We start from the raw sequence: 26,445 nt of genomic DNA on the forward strand, positions 1-26,445 counted from the left end.
GGCAGGAGGGAAATGCCTGCCGGTGGCTGTGCCAGAAGGGCCCAGCAGCCGCAGCTGCTCCAGGGTGGGGGGTTCCCTGAGGACCCGGCGAGGCGCGGAGGCAGAGGTTGCAGGGCTGCTCTGGGGGACGTTATAGAGTGGATTCAAGTGCTGGACACGTGTCACACACACCACCTCTAGTGCCCTGCAACTCTGGAGTCCACGGTCCGGCGCTCGGAATGCCCGCAACTAAAAAGCCATGGTGTCCGGCGCTTCGGACGCACTTCTCCACGCAGCCCTCGCGAACTGGCCTCTGCGGAAGCTAGCATTTTTACTTCGGTTTTACAGATGGGGAAGTGAGGCTTAGAAACGTGACAAAAAGTGGCCAAGGTCACAGAGGTGGCCGAAGAGGGACTGGCATCTGGTTTGAGTCCACGCCCAACATTCTCCACCACTGAGAGACCAAGGCCAAGCAGGCCCCAAGGAGCCCGGCTCTCTGACCGAAGCGGTTTGACGAGGCCCCCAGGGGGACCCCCAGTGTGCCCTGACTCATCACTCGGCCTGAGAAAGCCTCCATCCCCGCCATCCCTCCCTCGCACACAGGCACATGTTGCCAAGGCCGCTTATTCACAGCTTAACATATGTGTTCATCCAAAGTCAGATTACAAAGCCATGCAGATCACCCAGCAGGACTCGCATGGCACTCGTCATGTACGTAGTCACCAGCACATAATGTGCACAGATACACACTAACTTGTTCCCACAAGGGGTCACACACTTCTGCACTTTTACCCAACGGACAGTGAGGCTTGTCCACACGGAGGCTGCACAGGTACAGACCTCACATACCCGCTCACTCACGTGCTTACCCCACACAACAAATACACCTGTGAGCCCCACATCACCCAGGCACCCACATCCGCTCAATGTCATGCACCAGATCCTCCCCAACAAGACTGTGTCCATTGTTCCCAGACCCTGTACTAGGCCCAGGTGAGCAATGATGCTCCCTCCCTCTGGGGTTGGCCAGGAGGCCCTGAAAGGGGAAGAAGGCTCAGCCTGCCTGTGATGGATGGAATTAATCTATTGAGCTGGAGAAACTAAATAATTAAATCCCTAATCACCCCCCAAGCCGGCCCAGGCCAATATAGCCGAGGGAGGGAGGGAGCTCTGAGGCCCAGACCAATATCATAGAGAGAGGGAGGGGCTTGGGAGGGGAGGCATAGAACAGAACCCTCTAGGAGTTTCTCTGGGAGGAGCTCCAGCAGGCAGGCAGGCAGACAGACAGACAGACACAGTCCTCAAGGGCCACAGGCTGTCCCTTTCCACGCTTAAGAAGCACAGCACCACCCACTCATACAGGGCGGGCCTCCCCCAGCTCCCCAGGGCCTTTCTGCCCCACCACGGATGCGTCCCGCACGGGTCTGTGGGTGGCAGGCAGGACGCTCAGGCTGCCCGGGGCTGCGGCTGCCCCTGGGGTCCGCCCAGGTGGAGCCGAGGTGGGGTCAGCAGGCCCCTCCGCAGCCCGGCGCAGACGGCGGGGAAGGACCCTCTGCACAGATGCACCTGCTTCCCTCCGGGGGCAGGTCCAACACTCAGCTGGCAGGCTGAGGCCGGGGCAGAGGCCTGGGCAGGGGGGCTCGGGATCGGCCTGGGAGCAGGCCCCAGTCCCATTGGCTGAAAAGTGGGTCATTTTCCTTTTGAAAAATAGTGAGAAAATGGAGAAGTAGGTCGGGCTCTCATCCCCTCAGCCCCAGGCGCCGGCCCGACTTGCAGGGCTGGGAGGACTTGCAGGGCCGGAGAGGCGACACCTGCACAGCCACAGCCCAGCTCCCCCAGGGTGCGCCCCTCCCCCAGGCCAAGGCCGTCAGCAGCCCCCAGGCCCCAGGACTGCGCTCCGCCGCCATGGCTCCTGCCCCCTGCCCAGCGGGTGAGCGCCCAGGCCGGGAGCCTCCTCCCATCCTCCCGGCTGTCGTGATACCTCCTCTCTTCTCCCTTCCTCTGCGTCCACGTGGGCAGAGTCGTTGCCATGACACCGCGGGCAGGTGGGCGGCTCTGGCGGCAGCTTGGGCCCAGCCCCCAGCCCCGAGCCAGGTGGGGGGAGCGCGCCCCCGCCCCGGCCGGATGCAGCGAGCCTGGGCCCCAAGGCCCCGCGCCCAGGCCTAGGGCACCCAGTGGGCACCCGGCGGGCACCCGGCGGGCACGGGCTGCTGCTGCGGGGGCCAGTCCTCCCACCACCGCGGTCCCCTCCCGGCCGACATCCAAGCCTGTCCCTCCCGAGCGACCCCAGCGCGACCCCAGGCCTCTGGGGAGAGGCCGGATGGCCCAAAGTGGAGCCGCCCCCAGAGCCCCCTCCCTGCCCCCCAGCCCTGGCCGGTTCTCTGGAAAGCTGTCCCTTTCCCCTGGGTGTCCCCACACGACTGAATTCACGTCACAGCCTGGGGGGGCCCAGTGCTCCTGAGCCCACGCGTGGCCCAGCGCGACCAGGGGCGCGGGCCCAGGACCCAGGACGGCGCAGGGAGGGTCGGAAAGTGCTGTAGGGGAGGCTGCCTGCCCGGGGCCCTACCGGGCACACCGGGCCCCCGGTCCGCTCCAGGGTGGGCCCTGGGTCCCTGGGTGTCCAAGCGTCCGTGGCTCTGACTCCCTGAGGCCCTCCCAGGGTTGCCCACACTGCTCCCCAAGGCGGGAGCCCCGTATCACTGAGCCCCCCCCCCCCACTGGCCGCAGGGGTGGGTGCATGGTGCGGTGGTGACGGGATCGCAGAGGAAGGGAGAAGGGTCAGCCAAGGTCAACCGGAGGGGGTCCAGCTGGCCGCGGGCTGTCCCCGACCCACACTCTGCGGACGCACATACCTCTTCACCCCCTTAGGCTCCTCCGGCCAAGGCAATGACGAGGCTGCCCAAAATACCTCCGTGTGCCCACGTGTGCTCGCGTGTGCTTGTGTGTGCTCGCCTGTGCACGGGGGCGCACCCGTCCCATCTCCTTTCCTCCACTTCCACCGCCAGGGTTGGGCATCGGGGCGGCCCTCGCCCTGGGTTCTCTCAGAAGCCACTGCAGGGGCTCCCAGCTGGGCCCCTGCCCCACAGCCTGGCCCTACCCCAGCCATTCCCCTCACTGGCCGCCTGCGTGATCTGCCAACTGCGGGCCGGGGACCTGCAGGCCGGGGACCTACAGGGCCACAGGCTCCTCTGGACGCAGCAGGGGCAGCCGCGAACATGACCCAGGAAGCTCCCACTGTCAGGAAGTTCGCTTTCTGGTACAGGACGCATATTAGGATGGAGAGGATGCCTGTCCCCTCGGGGCACCCGAGCCCCCCAGCGTCGCACGGGCCCTGGCCCTGGCCTCGGTTCCCTACCTCAGAGAGAGAGAGAGATGATAAGAAATAGATTGGATAACGTTGTGCAGGGAGGGGACAGAAAGGCAAGCGGACGTCTAAGGTAAACGGTGGGTGAGGCCTCTCCAAAAAAAGTGACTTTTGAGCAAAGACTCGAGAGCAAATCACATGGATATCTGGGGGAAGAACAGCTCAAGCTGAGGGAAAAATTAGCACGACGGCCTTGAGGTGGGACTGTGCTTACCGTCTTGGTGGCACCGAAAGGAAGCCCTGGCAGGGGTGGCACCTGGGATCAGGGAGGTGACTGGAGCTATTTTACATACGGCAATCGTGCCACCCAGGCCCCACTGAGCATATGGACTCACCCCAAGCCGAGAAGCCATGGGAGAGGCATGACCTCATCTCACTGCTTTTGCAGGGGAGGATCTGTGGAGGAGGGGCTGGCAACGGTGGAAGTAGGGAGACCAGTTGGGACATTTACCACAACCCCTTTCCCTACCATTGCCCACCTGGGGACCACCCATTCCCACGTCGTGCAGGGGCTCAGAGGCCTCCTCTCCTGTGGACGCTTCACCAACCCCTCCCGTCCCCGCTCCAGGACTGACCGAGCCCTGTCTAGGTCTCCACGCCCCCACCACCCCCGTGAACACTTGCGTCACACAACCTTCCCTAACGCTCTCCTTAATTGGTGCGGGTCTCTTACCTTCTCTAGATTATAAGTTCCCTGAGGTCGAGGACCCTCCCCGGTGTTCAGCACAGAATGTGGCAGATCATGGGCATGGAATAAACGTTGGCTGAATGAATGGAGGTACTGTGGGGGGCACGGGGGGTGGCAGGAAACCACGTGCAGGCCGCTGCTAGCATGCGAGTGGATGAGTGAGGTAGGTGCACACGGATGCACTCACGGGTTGCAATCAGGCCACTGTTAGCACATACCCACATACTTCTGCGCGCCCTGGTCATGTGTACGTGTGTTAGCAGGCGGGTACGTGCGGACAAATCCCCATGTTGGTGCACACATTCCTGCCAATCCGTTCATGCGCGTACACCTTAGTGCAATTATGCCAAGAGCGGCATATGAAAGCTCGGACAGGTGGTATGCACATGCACACGTACACACATACCGCCACCTGCCCCGCGAGTGTGAGGCTCATGCCAAGCACACGCTTGGGCTTCTCTATTATCCTTGCCCCCTTCACCCACCAAGCCCCCCTCGTTCCCCTCGATTCTCGAAATGTCTCAAGTCATGTCGAGGTTTAAGCTCCCATACTCTTTCCCTGCACACGCTCCTGAGCACCCCAGCCTCCGATAGCCTTGGGTTGGGCTCCCCCACTCAGCTGTGTCCAAGGCCTGTGTAGGCTTCTCTGCAAACCCCCACCATGTGGATGGTAGTGAGGAACAGTTGGGTCCCCGTGACCTGAGAATTGGAGATACCTCAAGGAGGCTGCTTTCTGGAGAAGAGCCACAGGCATCAGGGTGGATCAAATTTAAGCGTGTGGGAAAGCAGCTTCTGGGCAGCTCCAGTGTTCAGAACCTCTCTCTCTCCCTCCCTCTCTCTCTCTCTGTGTCACATTTATTCACATGACCCAGCTTACGTACATAATTCATGTGCTACTAATTCACATATGCACATGTGTGTCCCCACATGTATGCCCACATGCAAACTTCCACTCCCATATATGCATTGTTGGGTGAGCACCCCAGCACACACACACACTGTCTCATGTACCGGTTTAATTAAATCATTGCCTTCAAAGTCACATATATATAGGATGCACGCATAGAGTCATGCACACATACGCCTACGTATACACATGTCCACGCTTCTACACGAAATCATAAGTGTTTGTACACATTTATACGGCATGCTTACACGTATGTGTGTACCTATGCACAGTCACATACCCCCTCACAGGCACGTGCGCCGGAACAGCAGAGCTATCCAGCCCCTCCCCTGGCTTCTATCCCGCGCACAAAGCCAGGAGTCCATATCCTTTCCAAGGGACATCACAAGTTTGCACTTGCTCTCTTTCTTGCCAGTCTCCCACTTCTCCATTTGGAAAGTTGTTCCTACTATCAATAGGATATGCCCCACTCCTGGACACACCCCATTCCCACCCACGCTCAGGAAAAACAAAACAAAACAAAAAAAGTCATTCTAAAAATGGGCTGTTATCCCCTTGTCCCATGCCTGTAGTAACCAATATTTCCTCAGACAACCTGGGGAATCAGTACCAACGAAGCAGGTGCACCCATCCCAAGGTGCACTTTTTCCTCCACCTAAGAGGCCACCCCCACCCCACCCCCAAAAGGGGGACATAAGAAGAAAATATCGAGACCTGAGTTTTTCCTCCCCATACCTCTGGGTATGGCCCACCGCTCCCAGACTCCAAAACAGTTATTGGGGCGCAGGAAGGAACAGTCAGAAAATTATCTCTGGGCTCTAAAACCTCCTGGGATCCCCCTCTTCCTCCCTAGAGGGCAACTTCATGATGTCCAGCGAACCCCTTCCATCCCAGCCCAAGGACCCTGCCAAAAAGAGGCCAGACCTTAAGGCTTAAAAATGTAAAGATGGTGACCTTGGCTCAAGATAACAAAAGAAGCAAGTACTTAGAAAAACAACAAAACAAAAAACAAAAATAAAACAAACCATGAGCTGGGTAGGGAGCAGGGAGGGAAACTGAAGACACCTCCTAGCAGGAAAGTGGCTGCTGGAACATTAGATCATGGATAGCAGGACTCTCCAAGGGGCCAGGGAGAGGGGGGTGGACATCCAGCATTGCATGTGGGGGTGGAGGGGTGACTGCTTCAGGCAGTAGCAGCAGCTCCAAAGTAAAGTCTTATCAAAGCTGTTATGTAACGGAGGGAGCTGAGTGGAACACAAACACCTCCCCTCCCCAAACAGGCACCCACACCCACACCCACCACCTCCCAGCACCCACAGCATAGGAAAACTCGGCTCCTCCCAAGCAGCGAGAAGGGAAGAATCATCCTGATGAGTTACATCAAAAACATGATGGGTGATGGGCTCCTTATTAACTACAAGTCACATCTGGGAAAGAACAAACTGGCTCGGTTTGGGGTCCCTGGATACGTCCCCCCTTTCCTTGAACTCCCTGCCACACCCAGTTTCTGCCCAGCATCATCTGGAAACCTTCTCTGCTCTCCCCTCAAGAAGGATCCCATTTGAATATTTGATTGTGCTCTTGGGGCTGGGAGGTGAAGCTGCCATCAACCCTTCCTGCCTGTTGTTCCCCACAGTCTCATCTGCATGTCCTGACATTTGGCTCTCATCCCCCTGGGATGACAAGGGAAGGGACCTGGAGAAATAACTCCTTGCTCTATTCCCTTTAGAGTTACAAAGACAAAGCACAAGAAAATTGAGACGGCGCTAGGTTAGTGGGGAATAGATTTCCAAGGAAGCTGAGGATTGAAACCTAGACCCTACCCCCTAATTTGAGGGGGTTTTTCTTCCCCTAGATCTTCCTCTTTCCCCATTGCCCTGTCTCCAGTAGCCTCCTCCTTCTCTGCTCCATGGCACTGAACAACCCCACCCACTCCTTGAATCCTCTGCTTGGAAATCTTCCTCCCCAACAAAAGTCTCTCCCAAATGCTGCTCCGAGCTGTGGTTAGGGTGGGCAGAGAGCAGGAGGCAGGCTTGCAGAATATTTCGCTGTCCCCTGTCTCGATTCCAAGTATGCTGGGCAGAGGGATGCCATGCGGTCAAGCAAATGGTCCCGAACTCCTGGGCTCTGTGTACCCCCAGGCCTAACTCGCAAAATCTAAGCTCTCCCAGTCCAGAGCTGCCTTGAACCTGAACTTCGGGGGCCCGGGAGGAGAAAAAGCCGGTGTCCGTACCCCTAAGCTCATGGCACTAAAAACTATGCAGAAGAAGAGCGAGCTCGCCGCCACGGTACCCCCCTCCATGGCCACCCCCACACTCACGGAAAAGTGGTCTGGGAGAGGGGTGAGGGGACTGGAAGAGGAAGAGAGGAGGCCTCCCCCCCCAAATATGGCTAATAACTAACCGTGAGGCCTAAAGCCCCAGGGAGGACCCCAAAATCTATCTCCCCATGCACGGGCTCCATCCTTGGAAAGTGGGTCATCCCGGAGAATTCTGCTAGTGAGCCCCGAGCGCGGCCCAGTCCCCTTCGGTCCCCTTCCTGACACGGGCCCCAGCGCAGCGCTGCTCAGCCCCGAGGCCGAGGCCGGGAAGGAGCCAGTCCCCACGGAGCCCGTTCAGCACTCGGGACAGCTCCCAGAGAGCCCGCGCCCCGGGGCGCCCGCCTGACACCCCCACCGCGCCCGCCGAGCCCCAAGCCCCTGCCCAGCCCACGCTCGGCTCCTGGCCACCGGGAGCACCTGCTGTTGCTCCCTCGCCTCTGTGTCCAAAGAGAGAAAGGAAACCCAGCCACGAGGCTTCCCTGAGGGAGCCCAGGGAGAGGACCCCACCCACCTCCTTTTCAGCCCAGAGCCTCTCAACGCCACTCACAGCTGGCTCTAAAAACCACTTTTTCCTTCTTAACCACCACCCCGAAGATAAGAGAAATACTCACGTGGGGGCTCCCAGCCCTGTAGGCAGATGTGGTGGGGGGAGGCCGAGAGAGGTACCTCCCCACACCCCGATCGGAGCCCCCTTTCTGAAGGAGCCAGCTCCCATCTGGACTGGGGGGAGGAGAGACATGTGGAAGGGATTGAGGGGAGGGGAGAAGAAAAAGGGGAGGAGGCAGGAGCGGGGGACTGCAGGGTGGGGGTGTCGGGATGGGGGCAAGGGAATCCTTTTTAATTTCATTCTCTCCCCATGTCTACATCAGCCCTGCAGGCTCAGCTCTTTAATATTTACACATAGGAAGAGGAGAGGATGGGAAAGAACAGAGAGTGAAGGGGGCAGGGGGTACCTGAGCTCAAAGGACACAGAGGCAGGAGCCTGCAGGAGCTGGGAGCTTGAGCCCCCCGCCTCCATCCCGGCCTGCTCCCATTCTGAGCTCTTGGCTGGGAGGAAGAAGGGACCCCGGGACCATTCTGGCCCTTTGTTAACAAGACACTTTGAAGCCGCATCAGAAAAAAGGATCAGATCCCCACCCACATACCTGGACACCCCCACAAACCCAGATTTCTTGGGTGCCTTATGTGCAGATGGTAGAGGCAAGTATTCAGGCGCAAGCATGTTCTGATGCTCGGAAGCATGTTTGCATGTGGGCTGTTGGGCAAGCACATGAACACGTCAGCTAGCATGTGCAGGTCGGTGCAAGTATGTTCTGGGTGGATTCCCATGTCACAGCCCAGGCGATCCTACACAAATTTATGTAATCCCACGCATAAATCGGACCCCAAGCGACCCAAGGGCAAGGCCATCCTCTCCCCCAGACACCCTTACTCATCGGCCCTTCCCTCGCAGCCTCACTTTTCCTTTCTGTGACTTGGGGACAAGGGCTGGTGGGGAGGCAGGCTGCCCCGGAGCCCAGGGACTTGACGAGTTATTGAGTTATTAGCAACAATGAGCTAGCAGCTCGTTACCATAACGATGGTGCCGCTGCCTCGCCCCAGCTCAAACCCAGACTCCCCAGACGGCAGGAGGCCCGCTGAGCCAGCAGTCTTCAGACTCGGGCTGGGGGGGGGGGGGCAGGCGGGCAAAGAAGGCAGCAAGACACGATGCTCCGATGCTCGTACAGCGGAGGGCACACAGCTGGTCCTCCAACTCCCACTGAGACAACACGTTGACTCCACCAAGTGGGAATCAAATCAGACTCTGGGAAGGCTTCCTGACGGCGGAGACGGCAAGACCCTGGAAGGGGTCTGTAGGAGCCCCTCTAGGCAAAAGATTCGGCTGTCATTTGCCGCCTAGTCCCCTCACTCCAAGAAACCCTTCCACTGATCTTAGCAGATTAAGAGAAAAAAATTAAAAAAAAAAAAAAACACCAAATAGAAGGCCCCCTCTCTGAATTCCAGTCTTCCCATCTGGCAAATGGGGACAATTATCTTAGCGTTTACCCTAGGTTTCTGGAAAGTGTGATTCGAAAGGGTTTAAGGGTAACTACAGACCCTCCCCAAACCAGAAAAGCCCCAGAAGTTTCTCTACCCAACAGGAACCCATGAGATAAGGACTGTCAGGCCAGCTAGAGGCGGAATGTATCAGACACTGGGTGGGATGAAGGAAGATGGAGCCCGGCCAGCTCGAGCCCCAACATCAGCTGGAGAGAGATGATGTGAGGTGCCAGGCGGCAGCTGAAAGCAGGCACCGCCACGGAGAGTCTGCGAGTCTGGTCTTCAGCGGATCCGGCCCCTCACACGCAGGAATCCGGACAAGCCCGTGGCCTACTCCGCGGTGGGCATGGCCGCGAAGCCCACCCCCAACCCTTGGCCCTCTCTTTTATAAAGGGTCCCAGGCTAAAGGATCTACAGCCTCGGGCTTATTGGGTCTTTGATTCTTCTCCTCAAACCCCCTCTGCTCGGCTCTGACGGGCATAGACTGGGGCGGGCGGGGGGTCCAGGAATGGAAAGCAACACGCAGGGTTGGAAAGTTTCCGGGCTGAGACTCGCCAGGAACAGGCAAGTTTGCTGTGTGACCTTGGGCAAGTCCGCGCCCTTCTCTGGGCTTCAGTGCCCTCACTTTAGAATCAAGAGGTTAGAGCAAGTCAGTCCCAAGGTTCTCCTCCTGGCCGTTGTTCCACAGCTCCATGCAAGCGCACCCCTTGGACGGGAGCCCCCTGGCATAAAATGCAGTGGGCACCACGTGCAGGATCAGTGGGGGCATTGAGGGTGGGGGCTGCAGGGCTTGCCTCTGAGGCTGTTCATCCTATGCTCATGTTCCTTTTAGAAACACCTGCCACCCTAGCCCTCCCGGCTCCCTTTTTAGACCCTGATTCACTGCCAACTCACGAAGCCTCTCCCTTCCCTCCCTCCTCTCTTCTCCCCCAATCTCTCTTTTAGGCCTTGGCAGCTGGGTGCAGAAGTAGCCCCGGCACTCAGGGAACGCTGGGTGGGGGGAGACACAGCGGCCCAGGGTCAGAGAGAAGACGCCAGGGAGCGCCACTCTTTCGCCTTGGCCCAGCCCAACTCTGCGAGTCACCCCAAGACCTGGGTTGGAGTCCTTCTGCCCTGCTGGTTAGCAGGGGGCAATCCGGAGAACTGCCATTCACCTCTGAAGCCTCAACACCCTCATCTGTCAACCGGCATCATACTAAGCCGAACTACGTGAAATTGCTGCTCTTGTAGGCAAAAAACAAAAACAGCTGAATCCTGGCCCTTTCAGAGCCTTAACCGGGCCTGCCTGCTTCCTGAGGCTGTTGGGGGGATAAGAGGAAGGAGGTGAGGGAGGGTTAGTTTTTCAAAGGCCCTGCACTGATACAAAGGTGCTGTTTTCTTACTATTCTTACTTCAAAAGCTTTAGCACAGACCCACCTGGAGCCAAGGGCCTGAACAAATGACCCAGAACTTGGAAATTTAGGACTTGGAAGTCTGGGAGACAGCCACCTGCTCTGATGACTAACAACAGGACAGCAGCTTCCACCTGGCCTCCTCAGCTCCTGGCACTAAGGGGCCCTTGGTGAGCGTCACGGGGGTGACACAAGTTCCTAGGCCCCAAGATGCTTAGCAGCACACACACTTCCACGCCCCGGGCCGACCACGACCACCGGGGCCCCACAGGCAGCAAGGACCCAGGCGTCATCGTGGGGGGTGGCCCCTGGGGAGGTGAAGGTGAGCCTCAAGGTGGGGAGCGCAGCGCAGCCCTTGCCTGAGTCAGGGGCAGGAGTCGCAGGCGGGGAGGGATGACCCGACCTGGGCCAAGCCTCATCTCCCAGCGCCAGGCCTCCCAGCGCCCGCCCGCGGTGTCCCCGGCCGGGAAGGAGGGACAAAGCCCGGGTGCTGTGACTCAGAGTGAGCCCCGCTCACATACACCTGACACACACACACACACACACACACACAGGCCGCGGATGCCCGGACCCACTCACGGAGGCACAGGCTCAGGGCACACACCCTGCTCGCAGGGACAGACACAGGCACGCGAGGCGGCCGCGCACACGCTCCTCGCACACGGCCGCGGACACAGCGACACTCCACGCTCGCGCCGCGCACCCGCACCCGCGCCCGCACCCGCACCCGCGCCCGCGCCCGCGCCCGCGGCCGCAGACCCACGCGGGGACACTCGCACACTCACCGCGGGCCCCGTGACACGCTCGCACGCTCGCACACCTGCAGGCAAACTTCTCTCCGGGGCTCCCCGACACCTCCGCTGCCCCCGCGGCCCGAGCCCCGCGAGCCCCCGCCGGCCCGCAGCCCCCCTGCTCGGGGTCCGGCCGCGGCCGCCTGCAGGGGCGGGGGGGGCGGCCCAGGGCTCCCTCCCTCCCCTCCCCTCCCCTCCCTCCCCCTCCCCCTCCCCCCCTCCCCGTCCCTCCCCGTCCCTCCCCCTCCCCCCGCCCCGGGCCGGGAGCCGAGGCCGCGGGCGCCCGGGGCGTGGGCGGCGCCGGGGCCGCAGCCAGGCCGAGGCTGGGGGGCGCTGCCGAGGGCGCGGCCCCGGCCCCCCGCGCTTACCTGGCCGGGCTGGGGCTCCGGCCGGGGGCCATGGTGCGGGCGGCGGGGGGCGGCACTGCGGAGCCCCCGGCGGAGGGGCCGCGCCGGCTGCGGGGCCCCGAGCGAGCGCCGGGCGGCTGCGGGCGCGGGAGCGGGAGCGGGAGCGGGAGGCGGCCAAGCCACGGAGGCTGGATTTCCCGGGGACCGGGACGGGGAGGCGGGGGGATCCCGCCCGCGCGCTCCGCCCCCGCCCCCGCCCCCGCCCCCGCCCCCGCCCCCGCGCGCCTGCCGGGCCCCAGGCGGCCGCGCTCCTGCCCCCGCAGCGGCCCGGGCGCCCCGCCAGCCCCTCCCCCCGGGACCACCCGCGCCGCGGGCCCGGGCAGCCACCGCGTCGCCACCACGCGCAGCCGGGGACACGGTCGGGCAGCCCCGGGCACAGGTCTCGCGCCCCCCGAGGCAGGTCACAGCCTGGGTGTCACCCGGGAGCCCCCCCGCATCCCCTCGGGAGGCTCCTCGCGTCCCCCCCCCGTATCCCCCCTCATCCCCTCGGGAGGCTCCTCGGGTCCCCCCCCGTATCCCCCCTCATCCCCTCGGGAGGCTCCTCGGGTCCCCCCCCCGTATCCCCCCTCATCCCCTCGGGAGGCTCCTCGGGTCCCCCCCCCCCGTATCCCCCCATCCCCTCGGGAGGCTCCTCGGGTCCCCCCCCCCGTATCCCCCCATCCCCTCGGGAGGCTCCTCGGGTCCCCCCCCCGTATCCCCCCATCCCCTCGGGAGGCTCCTCGGGTCCCCCCCCCGTATCCCCCCATCCCCTCGGGAGGCTCCTCGGGTCCCCCCCCCCGTATCCCCCCATCCCCTCGGGAGGCTCCTCGGGTCCCCCCCCCGTATCCCCCCTCATCCCCTCGGGAGGCTCCTCGGGTCCCCCCGTATCCCCCCCCCGCATCCCCTCGCGCGGCTCCTCGGCCCCCCCCCCCGTATCCCCCCCCCGCATCCCCTCGGGAGGCTCCTCGCGTCCCCCCCCCCGTATCCCCCCCATCCCCTCGGGCGGCTCCTCGGCCCCCCCCCGTATCCCCCCCCCCGCATCCCCTCGGGCGGCTCCTCGCGTCCCCCCCCCCGTATCCCCCCATCCCCTCGGGCGGCTCCTCGGCCCCCCCCCCGTATCCCCCATCCCCTCGGGCGGCTCCTCGGCCCCCCCCCGTATCCCCCCATCCCCTCGGGCGGCTCCTCGGCCCCCCCCCGTATCCCCCCCCCGCATCCCCTCGGGAGGCTCCTCGGGTCCCCCCGTATCCCCCCCCCGCATCCCCTCGGGAGGCTCCTCGGGCCCCCCTCGTATCCCCCCCCCCGCATCCCCCCTCATCCCCTCGGGAGGCTCCTCAGGTCCGCCCCCTGCATCCCCCACCCCGCATCCCCCCCATCCCCTCGGGAGCCTCCTCGGGTCCCCCGTATCCCCCCCTGCATCCCCTCAGGAGGCTCTTGGGGTCCCGGCGGGCCGCCCCCCAGCCGCGGCCAGGGAGGGGCGCTGTGCACGGGGGGGGCCCCCCAGCCTGACACCGGCGCGGCCCAGGCCACCTGCCGGCCGGCGGCCCCCCAGCCCCTGTGCCCGCCCACCTCGCGGCCCTGGGCCGTGCGGGGCGCTGCGGGGAGGGCAGGGGACAGTCCAGCCCGGAGGCGGAGAGCTGACTGCAGCACTTCCTGGCTGGAGTCGGTCCGGCGCCTGGGAGACGCTGGGGGGCTGGGGGGGCTGCTGGGGAAGCCGCAGGGGGAGGGGCTGGAAAGCGGGGGAGGGGCTGGTCCTGGGTTCGGATTCCGCGGGGTGCGGTGGGCGCCGGGAAGAGGGGGCCTGTGCTGCTTGGAGCCCCCCCTCCGCCCTGCCTGCCTCCGCCAGTTCTGGTCCCCAGCCAGGGCTCGGGAGCCTCGGAGACCAGCTGTCCTAGCTGTCCTCCTCTTCAGGGACACACGTTCAAGTCATTGTGACTCCACATTCACTCAACTACCCCCTTTGCCCGGTCCCCCTCTGGGGTTGCCGGCTCTCTTCCTTGTATAAAGGGAGAAACTGAGGCGGGGAAAGTAGGAGTCACAGGCCCCAAAAAAGTTAAAATGGAATAAGCCCGTTCCCCTTGCTGCAGAGAACTCTTTAAAGATCCCACATGACACAAATGACAAAAAGGAGTGTGGAAAGCCCTTGCCCAAGGAAATCTAGACTCTGGGGTGGGGGCCCGGCAGGACGGTTACCTTGCCCTGCGGCCCACGAGAGCCTTTCCATCAGGAATTTTCAATCTAAGCTAAGGTTGCAGCTCATTTCCAGCCCAGGGACCAGGCAAAACCAGATATAACAGAAAAGAAAGTGGAAAGTTGGTCCCAGGAACCCACCTTAGAACTGAAAGAACCACTTTGCTTTCCGTGGAGGATAAGACCAGCCATCACATAGGACACCCGGGGCACCACCGTGGTTTCTGAGTCCTATGATGAACGTTTTGTTAGCTATTCTGAAATTGGAACGTGTCCTGCAACCGATAGGGACCTTCAATACGGTTTTCTGCTTTTCTCTGAAGGCTGTTATCCAAGGGTTGACGTGTTTTAGAATTGAGAACATGATGTAGTTTTCATCTGTTAATTCAACAACCATTTACTGATTAAGATTAATCAGACAGGCTCACCCTGGGCAGTGTGCTTTCACAGCCGTCCGGTGATGTGTAAGGGAGACAGAGATGTAAACCAATAATTACTTCCAGGGCCAGCTTCGAACGAGTGTGAGCTGTGCAGTCACACAGAGCCCCACACTTAAAAAGGCCCCACTCTCGGTTTAATGCTCTCCTGTCACCGTCTCGAAATGCTTAATGATTTCTTAACAAGGGGCCCTGCACTTCACAAATTATGATTGCTATGTTAGGAATTCCATGCCTCCACAGAGATGGGCACAAGATACTCTGAGTCTAGAGGCAACAGTGAGCCCTGCCTCAGTGAAGAGGGGCAGGCAGAGAAGTAAGGAAACGTAAAGGAGACACTGGAGACTTCCAAGCCGGGAGAGAGAATTAGGGCCGAGAACCCTACACATGCAGGTACCAGAACTCCTCAAGTGGTCATTCTAGCAATATGACGGGCTGGTGCTTATTGATCCTTCCACTGAAAACGTGGTAAGTGTTAAACAATGATAGATAAAAAATTGTTTTAATTTTCTTAAATGCATCAATGAGCTGGCAAGAAAATAAACACCCGAGCCAAAATCTAAGCGAAGGCATAATCAGAGAAGTATGCAGAACACTGAAGCCGACCCTTAGTCTTGGGGGCTGAGATCCATTGATTGTAAAAATGGCACTAGTTCACCCCTCCCTGAATCCGGGTCTTTTGCCATAAGACTTTGGAACTCCCTGCACCAAGAGATAGTCTGTTTTCCCACACCTTCAACCAGTCTGACTTGTGACTTGCTATGACCGACAGAACGGGGAGGAAGTCCTAGTGGACCAGTTCTAAGCCTAAGCTTCAGCGTTTGCATACTTCTACTCTTTCTCTTGAATTCTTGCCTCCGCTAAGAGTAGAAGCCTAGAATAATCTGCTTGAGACAAGAGACAAGGTGCAAGAGAGCCAGGCTTTCCAAGCCAAGACCATCGGAGCAATCATCTCGCGGTCGGGTATAGCCAGCTGACCCCCAAACACAAGAGGGCCCAGCCAGGAGCAAGAGGGGTAGATACCTGACTGACATCTAAGTGAGATAAGCTGAATGAGAAGAACCGTTCCATGGATTTGATGGCTCTTGCATTATTAATTTAAGCCACTGAATCTTTTAATGCTATGTTATGCCATAATATTGTGGCAATAAATAACTGATATAAGGGTACTTGTTAACAGATGAAATTGAACTTCAGTTCTCATGATCTCTCAGGGCATATGGGAAAGAAGATGAAGCACAGGGTCTGCCCAAGTTGGGCAAAGAATCCCAAAGAGCGCGCATTTACTTAGAATCCCAAAGAGCGCGCTCCCAAAGGGCTCCTTCTACTCTAAGGTACAGGTGAACTAGAAAAAACTTGCCCCAACCTACACCCAGGAAATTGCAAGAAAATTACTATTGGGTTTTGTTGGGTTTTTTTTTTTTAAGATTTTACTTGTTTGTTTGTTCATTTATTTATGAGAGAGAGCAGGGGAAGGGGCAGAGGGAGAGAGAGAATCTTAAGTAGACTCCCCACAGCAGGGAGCCCGATGCAGGGCTCTATCTCATGACCCTGAAATCATGACCTTAGACGAAATAAAGAGTCCTACATTTAAGCCACTGAACCACCCAGGTGCCCCAGAAAACTACTGTTTTCCTGAATGTAGGAAAGAAGGATCACCTCCTAAGATTCCACACCTACAACTTAGACTTCACACCATAGGCGATCAGATCTAGGAGATCCGAAAGACCTCAAACCAAGAATTTAGTATAAAATGGTCCCAAACTGCTAGTGCCCCCAGTGCCTTGTAGAAGCCAATATAAATCCCAGGCTTCAAGTAAATTCCACAGATAAAGTTCCAAAGGAAATGAGCTAACACAATCAAATATCACCAAACACACAAGGAAACATGGCATCAAGAACAAGAACCAGCTAAAACAACAAATAGCAGAAAGACATCTGCAAATAACTCAAAACTGTGAGACACAGAATATAAAATAATTATGTTTAATATATTTAGAGAAATAAAATAAAACTGTTGCCTTTGACATATTTTCCTTTTCTTATTGCTCTGGCCAGGTCCTAAAGGACAATGTCAGAAAGAAGGGGGTGATGGTGAGTATGTTTGTCTTATTTGTAATTTTAATGCTCTGACATTTCTTCTCGAGGATGGTATTTATTCTAGTTTTTGGAGACCTCTCTTGATCAAGTAAAGGAAGTTCAATTTTGGTTCTAATTTACTAAAATTTTAACTAAATGTACATTGAATTTTATCAAGAGCTTTTTCTGCATCTTTTAAGGGACCATATATATGATTTTTCTCCTGTAATCTGTTGTGATCAATTACATTTAGAGATTTTCCTGATATTTAAATTTGCTTTCTTGAAGTAAAATCAACTTAGTCAAGGAACTTTATGATTTATTGTACACATATCATATAGATTGTTGCATCTATATATTTTTTTTAATTTTTATTTATTTATGATAGTCACACAGAGAGAGAGAGAGAGGCAGAGACACAGGCAGAGGGAGAAGCAGGCTCCATGCACCGGGAGCCCGATGTGGGATTCGATCCTGGGTCTCCAGGATCGCGCCCCGGGCCAAAGACAAGCGCCAAACCGCTGCGCCACCCAGGGATCCCTGTTGCATCTATATTAATGAATAAAACAAGCCTGATGTTTTCACTTTTTGTTATTAGAATTTGATATTTAAATGATTCTACTTTTATAGAATGAGTTGGGAGAGTACTATCTTATTTTTTTTTCCTCTGAAAAATGTTTATTTAAGGTTGGAAGGATCTGATATTTCTAAGTTTGGTGAAACACATTGGTAGAACCATCTGGAACTGATGTTTACAGAAGTTTTTTTTGTTTTGTTTCACTATTGCTTGTTTCTTTAACAGGACTATTTAAAGGACTATTTCAGGTGTTCCATTTCTTTGTGAGTCAGTTCTAATAAGTTATAGTTCTCTAATACTATGTCTATTTTGTCTAAGTTTTCAAATGTGTTTCCATAAAGTTGTTGACAAAATTCTCTCATTATCATCTGAATCTCTGCTTCCCCTGTAATCGTGCCCACCTTGTAATATTTATGTGTCTTCTCTATTTTTGTGATTCCCACTGACAGAGATTCATCCATATTTTAATAGTTGTAAAGAGTCAGTTTGTTGGTTTTGCTGATCTTCTCTACTATAGCTTTTCTAATTGCTTGATTTCTGCTCTTATTTTTATCACCTACTTTCTTTTACTTTCTTTGGGTTTACTCATTCTTCAACTTACCACTTAAATTGGAAACTTAGATTCTTAATTTTCAGCTTTTCTTCCTTTTTTTTTTTTCTTCCTTTTTAATGTAAATATGTAATGCTATAAATTACCCTTGAAGAACTATTTTCACTATATCTCACATGTTTTATTATCATTCAGTTCTGAGTACTTTATTTTTTTTTGAAAAAAAAATTTTTTTTATGATAGTCACAGAGGGAGAGAGAGGCGCAGAGACACAGGCAGAGGGAGAAGCAGGCTCCATGCACCGAGAGCCCGACGTGGGATTCGATCCCGGGTCTCCAGGATCGCGCCCTGGGCCAAAGGCAGGCGCCAAACCGCTGCACCACCCAGAGATCCCAGTTCTGAGTACTTTAAAATATCCATTATGATTTCTTCTTTGACACATGAGTTATTTGAAAGTGTTTTTCACTTACAAATAGTATTTAGTGTATATTTTTGTTACTAACTTCTAATTTAATTGCACTGTGATCAAAGAACCTTGCCTGTATGATGATTATTCTTTGAAATCTATTGAAACTTGCTCTGTGACTAGTATATAATCAGTGTTTGTAAATATAACACATGTACTTGTGGTTATCAGTCTTTAACGTGGCCCTCAATTATTCTCATCTCGAGGCATTAATGGTCTTGGGTAGTCCCCTCCCACATTGAATAATAAGGCTGATATGGACAAGCAATAGGATGTTGCAGAAATGATAGCATGTGGCTTCTGAGGCTAAGCCATAAAACACCTTGCAGCTTCCACTTTGCTGTCTGAAGTTGCTCACCCTAAGGGAAACCAGCTGCCATGTCATGAAGATATTCCAGTAGACCTGTGAAAAGACCTACATGAGGAGGGACTGAGGCTTCTTTCCAACCATTAGCACCAACTTACTAATTATGTGGATAAATCAGTTTGAAAGCAGATATTCGGGGATCCCAGGGTGGCGCAGCGGTTTAGCGCCTGCCTTTGGCCCAGGGCGCGATCCTGGAGACCCGGGATCGAATCCCACGTCGGGCTCCCAGTGCATGGAGCCTGCTTCTCCCTCTGCCTATGTCTCTGCCTCTCTCTCTCTCTCACTGTGTGCCTATCATAAATAAAATAAAATAAAAAATTAAAAAAAAGAAAGCAGATATTCTTGCTTCAGTCAAGCCATCAGATAATTGTAATCACTAACAACATCTCTGTGAATCTCATGAGAAATATTGACCTAAAACCATCCAGTCAATCTCTCCTGAATTCCTGACCCATAGACGTTGAGATGTTTTTTAAATGCCTTTTTTTTTTAACACTACTGAGTTCATGCAACAATAGATAATTAAGACAGTTCTGGAGAATGTTTTGTACTCTCTAATTGTAGGAAGCAGAATTATGTATACGTCAAGCCTCTGCTGTTCAATTTTGTTGTTCACGTCTTCAACATCATTTGTGGATTTGTATCTGCTTGACTTATCAGTGATTTAAGGAAAGATATTGCAGTCTCCCACTATGGTGGTGGATTTGTTTTTTTCATATCTATTGTAGCCCAATAAAATTTTCTTTAAGTATTTTAAGACACTTCATCAGGCACATGCATGTTAGGATTAAAGAGGGAAAATAAAACCAACATTATTTTCAGATGATATATTGTTTACTTGGAAAATACAAAAGAATCTAAAAAATTGTTAGATGAAATTGTATTTAGGGCAGCCCAGGTGGCTCAGCGGTTTAGCGCTGCCTTCGGCCCAGGGCATGATCCTGGAGACCCGAGATTGAGTCCCACATCGGGCTCCCTGCATGGAGCCTGCTTCTCCCTCTGCTTGTGTCTCTGCCCCTCTCTGTCTGTCTGTCTGTCTGTCTCTTTCTCTCTGTGTGTCTCTCATGAATAAATATATAAAATTTAAAAAAAAGAAACTCTATTTAGCAAGGTTCCTGAATAGAAGATCAATATACAAAAGTCATTTGCATGTTTTTACATTAGCACATTAGCAAAACATGTCATTTGCAAATGTACATCATTTACAATATCTACAATGATGTTATATATTTAGAAATAAATCTAAGATACAGAAAAGTATAGATAGTTACTGAAAGTCATTTTAAAAGACCTAATCAATGGAAAGATAATTCACATTCATGAATTTAAAAATTATAACTTTATAATGATATTGATTCTTTTCATATTGATCCTCAGATTCAATGCAATTTCAATAAAAAAACCATGTAATTTGATAAGCTGGTTCTAAAATCAATATGGAAAAGTAAACAATCAAGAATGATTAAGGCATAATTTTTAAACTTTTTGCCATGATAAATTTCAAACATACACACGTACACACACAAAAAATGTAGAAGAGAGAATAATATAATTATCATTATTTATAATAATTCAATTATTAGAAATTCCAGGCCAATCTTGTTTAATACATAGCTTTCACTCCCCTCTCTCTTTGTATTATTTTGAAGCAAGTCCCAGACATAATATCTTGTTAATAAACATTTTAGTATGTATCTCTAAAATACAAGCATTTTTGTTAAATATAATTACAATGTAATAATCACATCTAAAAATTTAACAATAATCCCTCGATATCATCAAATATCATCAAAAATCTATTAAAATATGCAGTCAAATTTCTGATTTTTCTCATATATTGTAATTGAGTGATGTCACTTAAGTCTTTTTAATATATAGATTCCCTCTCTCCACTTTTTTTTTCAGCAAATGTATTTGTGGCAAAAAGAAATTTGTCTTGAGAATTTCCTATAGTTTGTGGGTTCTGCTTACAAAATTGTTTATCACATTTCTCTGTCCCTCCTTTTTTTTTATTAATTGGCAAGTAGATCTAGAGGTCTGATCAGATGCAACTTCAATTTGAGGACAAATTATATAGTGTTGTATGTTTCCATCAGCAGATATATTGTGTCTGGTAATCTTTCCTTTCATGATGGCTCTCTCTTACGCATTAAAGGTTGCAAAATGGTGGCATGCCAATTATTTAATTCCCTCCTCAATTATTAGCTGGAACACTTCTATGAAGAGAAACTTCTCAATTATTTTATTACTCTAATGTATAGTTCATATAGGAAAAGCAAGAAAACGCTTGATTTGTTTCCTTTAGTTTTAAGGTTGAAAAGCAATGAGTTGGTTAAAAATGAACCTTGACCTTAAAAAAATATGAAAAAGAAAAAAACAAAAAACCTGACTACAAAAAAAAAAAACATTTCAAAAGGGATTGCATACCTAAATATGAATGGTAAAATATTAAAGCTTCTGGGTGAAGATATAGGCGAATATCTTTATGACTTTGGAGTGGGCAAATCTTTCTTAAGCAGAATGCAAAAGATAATAACCATATAATAAAATATTGACAGAAGGATTCTGGGAAGATGACAGAGTAGGAAGCACCAAAAACCTATCTCCTCAACCAGGTAACAATTGCATTGGTGAATCTGTCTGATGTAACAATTTTTGGAACTCTGCAGTTTATTGAAAGGCTTGCAACTTCCAGGAAAAATGTAGACAGTAAATTGCTATCAATTTCAGCAATTTTAGCCCAGTGGCATGTGCCTATCTCCTACCTCCAGTGACCTGATGGGCAGCCGTGCATATGTTCTTGAAGCAGCCTGAAGGCGCCAGGGTGCCAAAAGGACCCTTTCCTCCAAATATCAGCAATCTGTGCTCTGACCACTGAAAGTTCCTTCTAATAACAGGATGTAGACAAAGGGGAGGTAGCCATTGTTGTCGGACCTCCCCCCATTGTTGCAAGACACGTACCCCCATACCCGGGTGCAAGTGACTTCTAGGGATTTTAAGGGGCCTTTCTCCCCTTCATTTTCCTCTTTTCCCTCTTTGGGAACCAGACATTAAAGTCTAAGATGTTCAAAAGCAACTACATATACAGGAGAAACTAGATAGTCACTGTGCATGTTCCAAAAAAGACACAGGCTCAGAAAATGGCTGAGAAGACCTTAAGTTTACTCCTCAGGTCGATCCTTGATACAGAAACAGCTTATAAGGATTTATTTTTTAAAAAGGGGGGGAGCGTGTGCCTGGGTGGCTCAGTCTGTTGGGCATCTGACTTGATTTTGGCTCAGGTCATGATCTCAGGGCAGTGAGACTGAGCCCTGCTGGGGTCTGTGCTCAGCATGGAGTCTGCTTAAGATTCTCTCCCTGTTCCTCTCCCCTTCACCCCTCCTCCTCCCCATTTGCACTCTTGAAAGAAAAAAAGGAAGGAAGAGAGAGAGGAAGGAAGAAAGGAAAGGAAGGAAGAAGGAAAGGAAAGGAAAGGAAAGGAAAGGAAAGGAAAGGAAAGGAAAGGAAAGGAAAGGAAAGGAAAGGAAAGGAAAGGAAAGGAAAGGAAGAAAGAAAGAAAGAAGAAAGAAAGAAGGAAAGAAAGAAAGAAGGAGCAAACTCTAGGGTTAGGGGAAAACTCTGATTTCCAGAGTTACCACATTATTAGACACAAACGTCAAGTTTTCAGCAATATATCACAAAGCATACAAAGAAACAGAAAAGTATGATCCATTCAAAGAAAAATTATAAGTAAAAAAAAATTATAAGTCAACAGAAACTCCCTGAATAAGATCTAATGGTAGATCTACTGGACAAAGACTTTTTTTTTAAAGATTTTATTTATTTATTCATGAGAAACACGGAACGAGAGAGAGAGGCAGAGTCACAGGCAGAGGGAGAAGCAGGCTCCATGCAGGGAGCCCAATGTGGGACTCAATCCCAGGACCCCGGGGGCACGCCCTGGCCTGAAGGCAGATGCTCACCCCCTGAGCTCCCCAGGCACCCCTAAACAAAGACTTTATTTTTTTTAAGATTTATTTATTTGTTTATGATAGACATAGAGAGAGAGAGAGAGGCAGAGACACAGGAGGAGGTAGAAGCAGGCTCCATGCCGGGAGCCTGATGCGGGACTCGATCCCAGGACTCCAGGATCACTCTCTGGGCCAAAGGCAGGCGCCAAACTGCTGAGCCACCCAGGGATCCCCTAAACAAAGATTTTAAAACAACGGTTTTAAAGATGCTCAAAAAACTAAAGAGAGATGTGGAGAAAGCGAAGAAAATGATATATGAACAAAATGGAAATGTCAATAGAGAGAAAACCTAAAAAGATAATCTGGAGATAAAAAATACACTAACTGAAATGAAAATTTCACTAGAGTCAATCAAATACAAATTTGAGCAAGCAGAAGAAATAAGAGTGAGCTTGGAAGTAAGACATGGAAGGGATTGAGGCTGAGGGAACAGAAAGGGAAAAGATGGAAGAAAAACGAACAGAGCCTGAGGGACCTGTAGGATGCTATCAAAGGAACCAACATATATATTGGGGCGGGGGGAGTCCAGAAGGAGAGAAAGAAGAGAAAGTCGTTTGAAATATTGAAAATATTGGAATAAATATTGGCTGAAAACTCCCCAAATCTGGTAAAAGACACACATATAAATATCTGAGAGGTTCAACCAATCTACAATGAGCTCAAAGAGGCCCATACTGAGACACGTTATAGTCACACTGCCCGTAGACAAAGACTAAAAATTGTGAAGGCACAAGAGAGAGGTGACCTGTCACATTACAATGGGTCCTCAATAAACTCCTAAGCAAATTTCTTCTTTTTTTAAAAAAAAAAAAGTCTTATTTATTTATTCATGAGAGACACAGAGAGAAGCAGAGACACAGGCAGAGGGAGAAGCAGGCTCCATGCAGGGAGCCCGACACGGGACTCGATCCCAGGACCCCGGGATCATGCCCTGAGCCGAAGGCAGGTGCTCAACCATTGAGCCACCCACACGTCCCCTAAGCAAATTTATTATCAGAAACTCTAGAGACCAGAATAGAGTGGTCAATATATCAGAAGTGTTAAAAGAAAAAAAAAAAAACCTGTCAATAAAAAAATCTTATATTTGGCAAAACTATCTTTAAAAAGTGAGGAGGTGAGGGCGTCCGGGTAGCTCAGCTGGTTAAGTGTCCGACTCTTGGTTTGGGCTCAGGTCACGATCTCAGGGTCATGAGATTAAGCCCCACTTCGGGCTCTGCGCTCAAGCACAAACTCTGCTTGTCCCTGGCCCTCACCCTGTGCTCACTCTCTCTTTCTCTTTCTCCCTCTCTCTCTCTCAAATAAATAAAAGATTTTTTTAAAATAAATAAAATAAAAGTGAAGAGGAAATTACAACAGTCCCAGATAAACAAAAGCTGAGGAAGTTTGTCACCATTAGACCTTCTCTGAAAAAACAAACAAACAAACAAGAAAACATGCTCAAGGGAGTCCTGCAGGTTGAAATGAAAGGAACTCAAAGCTGGTATTATTGTAACAACGGTTTGTAACTGCATTTTTTGTTTTTTTTCTACATGATTTCAGAAACCAATACATTTAAAGAAAAAAAGTATTAGTGTAAAAGCTAGTATTACTAGAACTTTAGTTTGTGACTTCAAATCTTGTTTTCCATGTAATTTAGGAGACTAATGCATTTAAAATAATTATTAGTTCCTGTTTGGGGATACACCGTATGTAAAGATATAATTCTGTGATATCAACAACCTAAATCAGCGGTGACAGAGCTTTTTGTATATCATTAAAGTTAAGTTGGTATAAATTCAAATTCAAATTAGAGTGCTGTACCTTTAAATTTGTAAATGAAATCCCCAATAATAACCGCAAAGAAAAGAGCTCTAAAATATACACAACAGGAAATGAGAAAAGAATGGCAAGCATTTCACTACAAAAAGCAACTAAACACAAGAGAGGACAGTCGGTGTAAGAGCAGGAGGGGCCGTGCTAATATCAAAAAACATTAAATCAAAAAACATTACAAGAGACAAAGAAAGATATTATGCTAAGTGAATAAGCCCGTCATAGGAAGACAAATACTGTTATTGTCCCATAAGTGTCAGTGTCTGATTCCATTTACATGAAGTACTAACAGGAGTCAAAATCAGAGAGACAGAAAGTAGAAAGGTGATCACCAGTGACTGAGGGGAGAAAAGAATGGGGAGTAGTTGTTTAATGGGTATGAGATCTCAGTTTTGCAAGGGGGAAAGAGTCCTGGAAACGGATGGTAGTGATGGTTGCACCACAGTATGAATGTACTTAATGCCACTGACTGTGACCTTAAAAATGGTGGAGATGGCACATTTGACGTGATGTGTATTTTACCATAACTTCCAAACATTGAAGAAAAAAATACAAATTGAATTTTGTTAAAATTAACTTTATGCTCATTAAAAGATCGTTAAAGAGTGAGCACAGATCGTTAAACTGGGAAAAGATATTTGTAAGATATTTGTAAGATATTTGTAATCTAATAAAAAAAACTCAAATACAGAATATATGGAGAATCTCTACAAATCAATAGGAACAAAAAACAAACAAACAAAAAATAAATAAATAAAAAAGGAAACAACAACAACAAAAAACAACAAGCCCAAATTTTAATGGGGGGGGGGGGGGACTCGAGTGGGCATTTCTGCAAAGAGGATCTTTCGCTAGCCAAAAACTTCAACTGGATACCGCCGTACACTCAACAGGATGGCTATATTTTAACAAGAACGAGACCAAGTGTTGGTGAAATGTGGGCCAACCGGAACCTGATGCCTTACTGGTAAGAGTGAAATGTTACAACCATTTTGGAAAACCGTTTGACAGCATCTATCTACTAGAGATAGCTATACGGAGACCTTATAACCCAGCAATTCTACTCCTAGGCCTATCCTCCCCACCAACCGAGTGCACCTAGCCATGTACGAGGATGTTCACAGCTATCTAATTCATAAGGGCCTAAAACTGGAAACACAAATGTCTGTCATCCATATGGGTACGAATATTCATTCCTTTAACAGATGAAAATCATTCAGCACCAAACAAACTATTACTATAAACTACAACATAGGAAAATTCATAGCCTTGCTTCTCGAGTGTGGTCCAGAGACGAGCAGGAGCAGCATCACCCGGGTGCTTGCTAAAAATGCAGCACCTGGGACGCCCAGGTGGCTCAGCGGTTGAGCACCTGCCTTCGGCCCAGGTTGTGATCCTGCGGTCCCAGGATCGAGTCCCGCATGGGGCTCCCCACAGGGGTCTGCTTCTCCCTCTGCCTCTTTCTCTGTGTCTCTCATGAATAAACAAAAATAAACTTTTTTAAAAATGCAGGACCTGAGGGCTCACAACAGTTCTACTGAATCAGAACTTGAAAACCACCAGTTGATGCATATGCACATTAAGAGTTGAGAACTTGGGACATTCGTGTGGCTCTGCGGTTGAGCGTCTGCCTTTGGCTCAGGTCGTGATCCTGGAGTCCGGGGATCGAGTCCCACATCAGGCTCCCTGCATGAAGCCTGCTTCTCCCTCTGCCTGTGTCTCTGCCTCTCTCTTTCTCTCTCTCTCTTTCTTTCTCTCATGAATAAATAAATAAAATATTTTTAAAAAATGACTTGAGAACTTTATACCTTCTTTTGAGTGATAGTTACATAGACATATATAAATGTAAAATTTCATCAATTTACACATTTAAGGTTGTACATTTAGGTTGTACATATTAAGATCTATATATTTAAGATGTGTTTTACTGTGTCTTTTTTAACCCAATACAAAATTAAGATGATCAAATAAAAGTAATGGTTCACTAGCATATTCCAAAGGTAACCAGTGAAGGTTTTTTAGGATCATTACAAACTCATAGATTTAAATGTATTTTATATATTTTAATCCATTGAAGTTATTATTCTATTTATG

At 51.4% G+C, this 26,445-nt stretch overlaps 1 protein-coding gene and 1 long non-coding RNA gene across 6 annotated transcripts in view; one reads left to right on the forward strand and one right to left on the reverse strand.

Annotated features, from left to right (window-relative positions):
- Positions 1 to 11,885, reverse strand: part of DLGAP3 (DLG associated protein 3) — a 62,175-nt gene extending 50,290 nt beyond the window's left edge. For 2 of the 5 annotated variants that reach the window (XR_005985149.1, XM_041737837.1), the window contains exon 1: positions 7,870 to 7,987. The gene's annotated coding sequence lies outside the window, so the exon portion shown is untranslated. Of the gene's footprint in view, positions 1 to 4,016; positions 4,032 to 7,869; positions 7,988 to 8,211; positions 8,323 to 11,848 lie in introns of those variants that run through there. The other 3 variants (XM_041737838.1, XM_041737839.1, XM_041737840.1) reach the window with 3 other exon arrangements.
- Positions 11,886 to 14,894: 3,009 nt separating this feature from the next.
- LOC121480957 lies at positions 14,895 to 25,968 on the forward strand. Its single transcript, XR_005985162.1, has 3 exons — positions 14,895 to 14,958; positions 16,549 to 16,584; positions 25,864 to 25,968. It is a non-coding gene; the product is annotated as an uncharacterized LOC121480957 (long non-coding RNA).
- The last annotated feature ends 477 nt before the right edge of the window (positions 25,969 to 26,445 follow it).

The sequence above is a fragment of the Vulpes lagopus genome, chromosome 23 (genome assembly GCF_018345385.1).
Source record: "Vulpes lagopus strain Blue_001 chromosome 23, ASM1834538v1, whole genome shotgun sequence".
In the NCBI taxonomy this organism is placed as follows: Eukaryota; Metazoa; Chordata; class Mammalia; order Carnivora; family Canidae; genus Vulpes; species Vulpes lagopus.